This window comes from Emydura macquarii, unplaced genomic scaffold (genome assembly GCF_026122565.2).
Source record: "Emydura macquarii macquarii isolate MOO-44397 ecotype Brisbane River unplaced genomic scaffold, CSIRO-AGI_Emac_v2 contig_968, whole genome shotgun sequence".
NCBI classification, from domain to species: Eukaryota; Metazoa; Chordata; order Testudines; family Chelidae; genus Emydura; species Emydura macquarii.
This window is the reverse complement of record NW_027131105.1, coordinates 18,361,216-18,372,259: the sequence shown is the minus strand read 5'-3', so window position 1 is coordinate 18,372,259 and position 11,044 is coordinate 18,361,216. Positions and strand designations below refer to the sequence as shown.

General features: G+C 42.4%; 1 protein-coding gene across 1 annotated transcript in view; it reads right to left on the bottom strand.

Annotated features, from left to right (window-relative positions):
- Positions 1-8,071: 8,071 nt before the first annotated feature.
- Positions 8,072-11,044, bottom strand: part of RAD18 (RAD18 E3 ubiquitin protein ligase) — a 168,603-nt gene continuing 165,630 nt past the window's right edge. The window contains exon 14 of the mRNA XM_067544389.1: positions 8,072-8,131. The gene's annotated coding sequence lies outside the window, so the exon portion shown is untranslated. The remainder of the gene's footprint in view (positions 8,132-11,044) is intronic.

Below are 11,044 nucleotides of genomic sequence, written 5' to 3'. Positions count from 1 at the left end.
ACGGCTTTCAGCTCTTCTCTCCTGGCTCTGCAACACCCCTTCCCCCTATTTCCTTTCTCTTCTCTTCCCAAGCTTTGATTCCTTTCTCTCTCGGTTGGTTTCACTTGGTTTCAGAAGTGGAGACCACTGACCTGGGAGCTGGTCCTCTCTTCCTTCCGGATGAGGCAAATGGAGCCTGTCTCAACAGGCTCAGTCCTCCTGAGGCAGAGATGGTCCCAGCATCCAACTCCACCTCGTCCCTTCCTAAGGCACTTGGTGTGTCCCCCCCTCAAACTCCTGCCTCCAAAAAGAAACAAAGCAAGGGAATGAGCATTCCAGCAAACCAGTGTCACTGTCCCACCTCAGTAGCAACGTCCCTCCCTCCTCACCCCTTCAAATTCACTGCAGGGCCTTCCCAGCACATTGCCTTTTTTCCTACTGAAATCTACATTTCAAGAGCCTCTCACTCATTCCCCCTCATTCATTTTATAGCCACAACCAGCCAGGAGGGTAGGACACTGAATGACTGGATTCCCCTCTCCCAGGTGCAGTGAGTTTTCCATCTTCATGTGAAATAGCCACATGCAGAGCTGGGGACACGGCCCAATCAAAAGCACTGCTAACATAACAGATCGAAATGAAAAGGTGTTTTCTTACCTTCCTCAGAGCCTCCTTTGGCAAGTCCCAGCTTTCCTCCTCAACGGTGCTGTTTTCTGCTTAAAACACAAGACCAAGGAGTTGCTTTCTCAGAAGAGATCCAAGAGTTCAGGTGAGAATCCCCCACTGTGAGATTGCCTGGCTGCTCCACAACTTTGCTCTCAAATGAATCCAGAAAGAAAGAAAGCAAGGAAGCAGAGGAGGAGGAAAGGAGGAGGCTGGAGTCAGCCCTTCAAGAGTCACTCGTAGATAAAATACGTTGCTGGGGTATCTACATACTGTACAATTGCTGCATTTATAGTTCTATCCCCTAGGTGGGGAAAGAGGCCACTGCTTCACCTGCTCAACTAAAGAACAGCTTAAAGCAGTGGTTCTCAAACTGGGGGTGGAGGGGGTGCCATGAGCAGAGTTTGGGGAGGCATGGGGGACAATGCCCCCCAAATTTATGGTGATGGAGCCCTCTGCCCCACTGGGTGAGGAGCACCATACTGAGAGTGGAGCTGAGTGGCAGTGATAAATCATGTTAGCCTCCTTTTACATATACATACATGGAAATAGCATCCATGCAATGGAGTTTCCCCAAAAAATAACACTGACACGTGTTAAACACGAGTCAGCTTCAGTGTGCAACTTTATTTATCTGTTTGTTTCAAACAAAACCTTGAATGTATTGGCTCCTTTACTCTTGTTTCTGTCTCTGTCTATCTTTGTTAAATAGGAGTCAGTCCTACTCCCATCTCCGGATGCCTGGGAAAAGTGAAAGGCATATGGGGAAACTGGGAGCAAATAGATGAGTAAAAAATGAGGGTTGTGGTAAAACCTTTGAGAAGTGCCCCAACTGTTACACCAGGCTCCAGCTGCAGATTAATTATTCTGTTTTGTGTTGATAATCAGACAACATAAAAGAATGTCAACCACTAATGAAAAATGCATTTCATAACTACACTGTTTACTGAATATGGGGAGGGAGGGTACAACTCCGGCTCTGGGGGATTTAGGGTTGGTTCAGAAGAAGATTTCAGTTCAACTCCCAGGATGGCTGTTTGTCATTTACTCTGATCTGCCACCATAAGAGATAGGGCCAAGTTTAAACATGAAGCTCAGCCCTGGATTATATGACTATATATTATTTTAAAAAGCAAAAACTGGGACCCTTTTGAGCAAGATTTTTTTAAGTAATAACTTGCTGCTGCAAAATAAAAAAGAACTCTGTCACCGCTTCTAGCTTCTGTCTCAATAGGGATATTTCACAGAATGGGTGGGATTTTTTTCCTCCAGCAAATTAGGGCCAGATTTTTAAAGATATTGCAATACCCACATGCTTTTGAAATTCCCACCAGATTCTGATCTGCATCTTTAGGCACCTAAATACCTTTAAAAATCTGTCCCTTGGGCCCAGATCCTCAAAGACATGTGGGTGCTTCTCTCCTTTTGATGATCTGGACTTTGAACAAGTGGCATTAGCATTCTCTCGATCTAAGCTGTTCTTTTGCTCAAAGTTTCTTGCTAAACTCATTTCTTCTTAGCGTCTTCAGACTCTTCACTCTAAGCACTGTCCATCACACTGAATATTCATTCCACGGGATTGCTTTTTCCTGATAAAAACATAGCAAATTCTACTTAGCTAAGTAGGCTACTTAGCCTAGACTATGTGTTTTGCGGGCCTTTAAGTTCGTGAGAGATGTAGAAATTCAGAGTGGGCTAGTACTTTGGCATGTTTTCCTTTATGTTCTTCCTCCTTATGCAATAAGCTCTACTCTTGGCATCATGTGTTGTGAGGATCACTGTTTTTCCTTTTTCAGGAGAGTTTTCTAAAGAGGGAGTGACATTGGGTGAAATCTTGGCCCACTGAAGTCAATGGGACCATAACTGTTGACGTCATTGGGGGCTGGGATTTCATCTCTTGTGTTTTGCTGCTTTAGCATTCTTGCAAGATATAGAACACTGGCAAAGTCATTTCCTAGTGATGGGACACGGATCATTCCAGGATTTACCCAGCAGTCCTTTGTATATTCTGTAACATGTGTAGCTAACATATGTATTCTGTAGTACAGTAACCCTGGGTTCCTTTGTGTCGTAAGGACATTCTTTGTAAGGTCATTCATGACAGAATTACACAGACACACTTTGTCTAACCTTTTCTTAAAAACCTCCAATCAAACACCTGTCAGGAATGGTCTAGTTATTACATAGTCCTGCCCGAACTGCAGGGGACTGAACTAAATGACCTATTGAGGTCCCTTCCAGTCCTACACTTCTGTGATTCTCTGCTATTGTTTGCATTTAGAACATTAAACAGGCTTTATCTGAGAGGCTTTGTTTGTCAATGTGTGTTACTTTAACTGTGTAAGTTAAAGTAACACACATTGAAAAGTCACATGTAACTACTCGAGCATTTTGTTTGAATATTGAATAAAAGGTTTTAGCGCTGGAAGCAATCCTTTAGACGTAATTCAGTTTAGCCCCTTGCAAAGGCAAAATTATTCCCTGTAGTGCATTTTCTAGTATTTTGTCTAGTTTAATTTAAAAGTGCGTAAGTAATGATCTAGTTTGTTGCACTGCCTTTTGCCATTTAAGGTAAGATGTTTGCATTCTTCTTAGATTTGCATTCCGGGAAGTAAAACACTCAGCCTGATGCGTTTTCATTGTCTCCTTTTCACATAGCAGTTTCTGCTTGGTTTTACTTGTGCTGCTTATTTGCAATGTAGGGAAATAAGGGACCTTTCTTTCTTTACGGGTGAGGAGGACGTGGGAGTTAAGACATTGATAATGTAGTCAAAACCTTCCAACTACAGCATGCAGTGGTCAGCTCAAGGTTGATTATACACCCGGAACACAACCTTGCAGTTCATATGAAGAGCAGATTCAAGGATAGAGCACTGCTTTGTGAACAGAAAATGTAGGAGTTTCATTCTTCACAGGCCATCACAGACGTACCTGCATTTCAAAGGTAGGTGAGTGGGCCAGGCAGCTATGGGCCAGATTGTGGCCTTTCCTCTGTGGTCTTAAAGTGCCCCCTTTCCTCCTCATGTTAGAGGAGAAAAGCCTCCATGGGGCTGCTTCCTTCCGTGCATGTGAGTGGATCCCGGTTTCTTCCTTCCCAAGGTACTAACCAGCACATCTGAGCCAACCAGGTGTTGATCTGGCACAGATGACTTTTACCCAGACCCAGTCTGCGACTGAGTCTGCTCCTGGGGCAGTGTAACTATATGGTGCTAGTGCTCCATACAGCTGGTGCCCAGATTCCATGGTGACGAGGGCCATATAACAAGCACCCTCTTAGTGAGCTAAAACCGACAGCGAGATACACAGGACCAGAGTCTGATGCTGGGTACACTCCATGAGAACGGATCCTTTACACCAGTGTACCTGAGATTAGAATTTGGCCACCGCAAACAGGCTACGGGATCCTTCCGGATATACAAACGTAAACAGCTGTGATTAATCGAGGCACTAGCTGCAAGGGAAAGCTGTGTTTAAAAGTCATTAAGTGACCAAATGACTGATGTTATCTACAGGCCAATAAAAGATAATGTGCTGATCACAGAGGGAATGGACTGAGGCCTCCCCGTTCAAAATCTAAGAACAAAAGTATGATCAGCTGATGGGCTGGAATTAGCTGATAACAACTGGGATGATGCATAAAGGGAACCTAATGGGGAGCAGATTCAGAGAATATTTTAATGAGACTACCACAAAGGGTAGAGGTGAATAAAATAAAAACAAACCAACTTCACCTCTAGCTGCAAGGGGATAGGAAAAAATCGCTTCAATAGGCAGATTATTCCATAACTATCCACTCAGGGGTTTCTTACGACTTACTCTGAAGCGGCTGGTGGTGGCCACAGCCCTGAACAGGATACTGAACTATATAGAAACCCCCCGCCCCCATTGGGCAAGTCCTATGCTCTTAACACCTAGTGGCTCATTGTGCTAGGTGCTGTACAAACCTATATAGTAAAATAGAGGGTAAGCTACTCAGGACAAGGCCTTATAAGTATATAAGAAATAAAGGGTGGGAGGGGAAACTGAGGCACAGAATAGGGAATGTGGCTGGCCTAAGATCACACAACAAGCTAATGGCAGCGCCGACAGAACCCAGGTCTGCTGAGGCCCAGACCAGCGTCCTGTCCATTGGACACACCACCACGCAGAGGCCGTGATGGTTACACTTTATTTATAAATGCCTAAACAAATAAAGTGTCCCCTTGGTAGAAGGTATGAAAGGAATGACCTTGAGGCCTAGATCTCAGAGCGGTAATACATAAAAGCTTCAGGATGGCATGAAGCTCTGCCTCTTCTTAGATCCATCCAGCGCCCAAGGTAACATCTGGATTGTGTACTGTCTCTCCCTTCAATATATGTCTTTTTAGTATGTTCATGGCTGAAGATTATGGCAGTGCCTCAGGTTAGCCCTGCTCGCACGATAATTACGGTATTTCTGCTGCCTGAGCCTGTCTTCGAGCTACTTTGTACTCACTGGGTTTTGTGAGCTTGTTAAATCCCTAATTATGTGAGGTCCACCTCTTCTCTACATCCTTTGCTCACCCCATTTGAGCCATAGCACTCTGGTGGTGACTGCATTTGATTTAGCAAGCAGTGAAAGTTCAGGCATGAAAAGCAGAACGAAATCTCTGTAGCAAGTTCACAATCCATAAACCAGGCTCCTGCGAACACCGTGTGCCACCAGCTCGGAATTATTTCCTGCCGCTGCGTGATCGACTGGTGCGCACTGACTGCTTTCAAATTGCCAACGTCACACAGAGCTTCAGCTCCCGGCTGAAAACACAGCATGTGATGGACGGGGGAAGGGGCATACTCAGAGCTCATAATCAACGTGATTGCCCCAACATTCTTCATTGCACACGTTTTCTAACACTGTTCCCATCCCCAGCCAACTCAGCCCAGCAACCCTTACTGCGTCACTTGCCCTCTTGGACATTCAGCTCTTCAGCTTGGGGAGATTGATCAAGATTTTCTCCTGGCTCAGAGATGGGATGGGGGGTGTGGATAAGGACTAAGAAGGCATGTAAAGAGTCAATTGCAGCTCCCTGATTCTCAGCACCAGCCTCAATCCCAATACAATTTAAATTGCCCTACTGATGTAGTGTACTTCATGGATCCTATGCTGATGTAGTGTACTTAATCAATCCTTCCCATGCTCAGCTGATCCTAGCATGTCCCCTACGCCAGGGTGCAGGGGAGAGAGAGGAGTAGTCTTGCACCAAGCAGAGAGTTTTCCCTTGCCAAAGAAATTCTCTGTCGCTGGACATTTGTAGCCAGATTAGGCCGGGAGGATGTATCAAAATACATCAAGGAATTCTGATCTCATTCCAACCCAGCTAGAAGTAGGTCCCAGCAGTCTCATTTCACACGTATTACAGCAAATCCCAGGCTTTTTCCAGACCCCAAAAGTTAAAGATGGTTTGAATCAGCATCCAAGCTTTTGTGTACTTATTACCAGAATTCAAATGAACTTCCAGACATGCGAGGTTCACTCAGCATTAAATATTGGCATTAAAAGGCGAGAGTTCATTTTTCTCTTTTCCGCTTCTCAGATAGTAGCAAGAACATGGTGCACCATTTCCAACAGGAAGGGGATTCAAAGGTCCCAATTCTCAGATTTGGCTAACATCTGCTTGGCACAGGATCCTACGTGGAGTGAAGGTGGTTTTATCCCAATCTGTGCAGCATCTCAGCCCTGGAATCACAGCCTGTTTGGAATCAGGATTGCCAGAGCACAGAAACGATTTGAGATGCTCAGAGTTTAAAGATATTCGAGATTGGCGTGGCCTGTAATTTAGTGAGGAACAAGTCACATTCGGTACTAGAACTTTTGTTGTCAGACTCTGAGATGGGCATTGCTACTGACTGTTATAGTCTAAACAACTGTGATTCCCCCTTTTACCTGTCACACTCCCTGGCCAGGGTCTGTAATGGGTGAGTAATGCCACCAGGGGATGCCTGCCACTCCCATTGGCTCCTCAGCTGACTGTTTAAAGTGGCTTTATGTCACTTGGCAGTGCCAAGGAGTCACTAGATGGGGAGGGTCTGAGTTACTACAGAGAATTCTTTCCCAGGTGTCTGGCTGGTGGGTCTTGCCCACATGCTCAGGGTCTAACTGATTACCACATTGGGAGTCAGGAAGGAATTTCCCCCAGGTCACATTGGCAGAGACGCTGGGGGGACGGGGGGGTTTCACCTTCCTCTGCAGTATGGGTCATGGGTCACTTGGAGGTTTAAACTAGTGTCAACAGTGGATTCTCTGTAACTTGACGTCTTTACATTATGATCTAAGGACTTCAATAACTCAGCCAGATGTTAGAGGGGGTCTATTACAGGAGGGGTTGGTGAGGTTCAGTGACGTGCAATGTGCAGGAGATCAGAGTAGATGATCATGTTGGTCCCTTCTGCCCTTAAAGTCTATGAGTCACAGCAGACTAGAGAAACTGACCAGGATTTCAGGGACATTTTTCCCCTTTCCACCTCTAGGAAAAATGTCAATTAATTAGTCTTACTTCAATAGCACAGACTTGATATGTAATCAGGGAAAGCACTCATTTAAGCAAGAAAAGTCCTGTACCTCTTATTTTAATAATGAACACTGTGCTTCAAATCAGAAGATGGAAAAGACCCATCAAGTCACCTAGTCAGTGCAGGATTGTTTCCTCTCACACATTTTTTAATGTTTTGTCCAGTCCAGTTTTAAAAGCACCAAGTAATGGAGCTTTCGTCATTCTGCTCGGGGTGCTACTCCAGCAGATCTCACATTCAGGACATTTCCCCAGATATTCACTCTCATCATGCGAAAATTTGAGGCAGGTTTGTACAGATCCCAAAGCTGTTACCCCGTCTGTGATGGGTCCTCAGGAAATGTTGTGGAAGTATTTGTTTGCCTCAGATCAGTTCCTAGTGAACATGTATCCACTTCACAAGAAAACAGCAGCGCTGTTGATCCAGCTCCTTTAACAAGCAGTTGAGTAATGATCAGAAAATGGGAATGTATAGGAAGAGGGTGGTATAAATCACCAGAAAACCCATCAGCGCTACAGTAGATTAGTAACTGTCTCTAGCATATATGTGTATATTTAATAAACATGATTAGTTGGAACCCAACTGTTTCTGAGTGATTTCTTCATATTGCATAAAGAAAAGACACGAGCAGTAGGAAATCACAGACATTTTTGTGCTCCCCCCCCCCCCCCCGCACACCATTTTTTGTTTAAATTATGTTTCAAAGGAAAATTCCCCATCAGCTCTAAGAGCCACTAAATTCAATCAAAACAAACTTTCTTCACAATTGCCAGCTGCCATAATAATTAATTTCATATGAAAGTTAATTTTGATAAATGAAGATGGGAGGAAAATATGTAATCCAAGAGCATACAGACAGTTCATTTAATAGGGTTTCTTCTTGTTCGGCAATTTAGTTGGCACATATCAAGGCATCGAAACAGCAACCCGTCATCACTCAGCCAATAATCTTGACGCCAACCTAAGAAAGAGAGACCATCTACGGTAAAGGGAACGGTGCGAAGTAACGGATCCTGTTACATCGCGTGCATGAAAACACATTTAGCTACTATTTCTGGTGGTATTGAATCTGTTAGCGAGTTCACTCGCCTGAACTGTAAAGACAATAAAATTGGAGCTGGGTGAAATCCAAACGCTTTATTGTTAATCATGTTTGCTCAGTCCCCCTTTTTGTGTGGTATAGAAGAACAAATGGATTTGATTTGGTTAATATTAATGTTTGGTTAATATTAAAAAGGAATCCAAGTTTGGGGGTTTTTAAATTGGGGACTGTCAAACATGCATGAAAGTCAGATATAAAGTTTCAGCAGCTGATTCTGTGCTGCTAGGACATCAAAGCTTCAGCGTGAATTATAGAGTATGCAATGTAATACTGAATTCACTAAAAAGCAGCTCAGTGAAAATGACTTGGTTACTGTAGATAGAACTAGGCTGTGAGTGCTCAAAATTAATGGTACGAAAGCCTGGGTACAGACTGAAACTGGAACAAGTCACATTTACTCCTAACAATCTGACATGGTCAGAGTTGCTGAATGCCAGAGGCTCCCCACCCCCAACAGTTAAAGGATGGTCAAGTACTGGGATCCATTCATGATATAAAAAGATTCTTTCAAAAAGTTTCTAATTGTCACTTTTTTTTTTCTATGATGAAAAAAACCATGGTGCAAATAACAAAAATCCTCCCCTACCCTTCATGGCATCTCATCTCATTGAACAACATTTAACTGTTGGCAGACCGAGTCAAACTGCTGTGTTTGATTGTCCTTTTTTCTACCTACAACCTTGAACCAAACTTTAGCCTGGCAATTCTAGACCTGCAACTGACATTCCAGCCCTGCAGTCCTTATTCAGGCAATCTTCCTATTGACCACGAGTGACACTCAATTTTAAAAAAAGTAGATTGTTAAGAAAAGAATCTTGCCAGAATAAACAGAATTTATGACTCACCTTGGGCTCCTTCCAGCTTTAAAAATTCTCTGATTAAAGTTGGAAACATTTTTATTTCAAAAACATATTTTAGAATAGTAACGAGAACTGAATTAAATTCCATTTTAATTAACTGCTGGATCTCAAATAGATTTTTTGTTCTGATTACCATCCTGAATCCTAACTTTGCAGTCCCCATGATGCAAGAGGCCTGGCAAAGTTATTGCTTCAAGTCAATTTATTTTACAGATGGAACCAGGGCTGTATATGTGCTCCCTTATACATATATGTGCAGTAGCAGAAGTTGCAAGCTAGGATTTCAGAAAGCCAAAATGTTTTATCTGGCTGGCTTTCCATGGGAAATTCTTTTTATCTTGGATTCTTTTCCTAGCTCTTATTTCCCTCCCTTTGCAGTGAGTTTGCAAAAAGTGAAACATTCACATTGAAACACACACACACACACACACACACACTCCAGTGCATACACCTCCCTATGAAAGAAATTTATATAGTTGAACCAAAGGCCATTTAAGTGAATGGAAAAGCTCCAAATGACTTCAGTGGGCTTTCAATAAGGCCCTCGGAGAAGAGTAAGTATGAAGGAAATCATCGATATTTAGCTATTGACGCCACAGGTCTGTATGGCTAGATGCCTGGCTGCTATATTATATATCTGATGGTAGATTATTAGTATTATTTATTTATTTGTATCTCTATAGCACCTCGGAGCCACAGTCACAAACTCTATTTTACAGTGCTTAAGCACAAACACATAACCAAAAGACTCCTTGCCCCAAAGTGCATAGATAGGAAGGCTATCTAGCTGTCTTCCTACTACCTGATATACTTTACAGTACATACACTGACTGATATATAGATAAGTAAAAGTATGGATTTGGTAAAATGTATTGCATTTATGCTGATAAGTGGTACCTGGTAACATAAATAATACATAGAAGTATTTGGCCCAAAATGTTTATTTTAAATTATCACATCGATCTACATTCCGTTTACAGATAAGCCATAACACTACACTGAGCATGAGTATTATAAGATTTAAAATAGATTTTAAAAGATGTGGGTTAAAAAACCTATTGGTAAAAATAGTATGGGATCATATGCCCCCATGTAGATGCCCAATTGCTTACATTGCATAGAACATATTCTTGCAATGAACAGTTTTATTTTCAGACATTTTAAAATCATAGTTCTTTGCTGATTATAACAAATAACATCCCGGAAGAATAAAATTTACATCTGTTTCCATAGCAAACATTTTCTTTCTATCAACACACATACTGGCTCGTTATTGTAGGGCTGTTCATATTGGGATAATAACATGGATTTTATTTTGGAAAAATATATCATTGAAACATTTGCTTCAGAGAAAAAGCAGATTAGGAAGAATCACATTGACTTGCAAACAGATAAAAAGAAAGGAATGAGTGGGTTGAATGTAGGAATAAGTATTTCTCAGTTGAAAAACCTGAAGTGGACAAGAAAGTTTCATATATCAAGAACTTTTTGAAAATTAATATTTATTTTCTTATCAAGGGAAACTTCACTTTAAATATCTGTCTTTGAGAAGTTCAGACTCTTTTGCATCAGGTGAATATTGCTTTCAAAAGACTTCCTTCAAGAAATCCTGTTCCGTTTGAAATCTGAAACATCCTTAACTCACATGGATTTGCCGCCTGACTATGCCTTTGCATAAGTCTAAACAACATCCACTGGCCTTCTATTTGTGGAGTGCAGGCCATAATTCCTCATTTTCTGGCATTAAGTCAATACCCAAGAGATACATTTTCTAAGCGTTGCGTGGAGTTTTAGCCACATGGCTACCATTAAAGTTAATGGCAGGCGTGAAGCTAAAAACTCCCACACAGTGTGTTAAAAATGCTCTTCTGGGTTTCTAGCCTAATGCCAGCAAATACAGACCCATGGACAA